Source organism: Pteropus alecto, unplaced genomic scaffold (genome assembly GCF_000325575.1).
Source record: "Pteropus alecto unplaced genomic scaffold, ASM32557v1 scaffold24, whole genome shotgun sequence".
Taxonomy (NCBI): Eukaryota; Metazoa; Chordata; class Mammalia; order Chiroptera; family Pteropodidae; genus Pteropus; species Pteropus alecto.
In genome coordinates this window covers 18,524,113-18,525,238 of record NW_006439192.1, presented here as the reverse complement: position 1 = coordinate 18,525,238, position 1,126 = coordinate 18,524,113, and positions in this window count along the sequence as shown.

Here is a 1,126-nt window from a genome sequence, read left to right as displayed (position 1 = left end):
GGTGGCAGCAAGAAGAAACGGCTTTTAAGAGAAATTATACAAACCACTTCAGAGGAGGGTAACAAGGTTAGTTCTGTGTCTTTGAGGAAATTAGCTTCATTTCTTCAAAAGGAATTACATTAGACAGGAGAACTGCCAGACAGGGAAGGCCCCAGGCCTGGTGCAATGGGTCAAGGAGGAGGACCGCTGCTCCAAGATTCAAACGACTCACCCAATGTTCTGTAGCTGGTAAGCAGCATAACTGGTAGTCTAACCAGGCTCATTTCTTCAGATTTAGCTCATGTCATCTCTGCACCTGCTTGAGTCCTCAGACAATTCTCTTCTATGTTGGCCCTAGGTCTGGTCTTCCTATAGCTTTCACCACCCACTGGCGCCGCTTTTATCCCTTGGTGCCCAAAACCAAACCAAAACAAAACAGAACAAAAACTAATATAATCCCCTTCCATATGATGGGCTTTCCAATATTTGAACACAATGATCTCGAACCCAAATGCCTGTTCCTCTCACTGTTTCTCATATTCTTCCTCCACGCAAAAGCCTGCCAATCTGCCCTTAAACCCATCCGTCTCTCCCTCCTCTGCAATCTCACTCCATAAACGACTGTCAAGTATTAATCACCTCTCATATGATTAATTTTTTCTTATTCATCCTACAAATGTACTCAATCCGCCATACCCTAAAAAGTCTTTCCCCAAATCTTCTGGCTCCTCTTTTGACATTTACTTCCAAACTAATTCTAGAGATTTTTCATCTGGAGGATTTAGGAGTCCAAATCTCCCTAAGGCCACCCAACCCAATTCCGTGGTTACTTCATGAATATACTTCTGAAAGTCAATATTTGTCTGTGTTTTTTCTTCAGAGGAGCACATTACTTATGCTGCTGGTATAGGGACCCAGATATATTACTTGCAAAAACGTCAATGCTTACAATATTCTATGTATAAAGAAGCCAACTTTTACATATAGTAATTATACTAATAATACAAAACATTTACTGAGTGCTTACCATCTACCACGCATGCTTATATATATATAATATATATAATATAATACATATAATATATATATTATATGTATATACATATACATATACATTACATATACATATAATATATATATTATATAT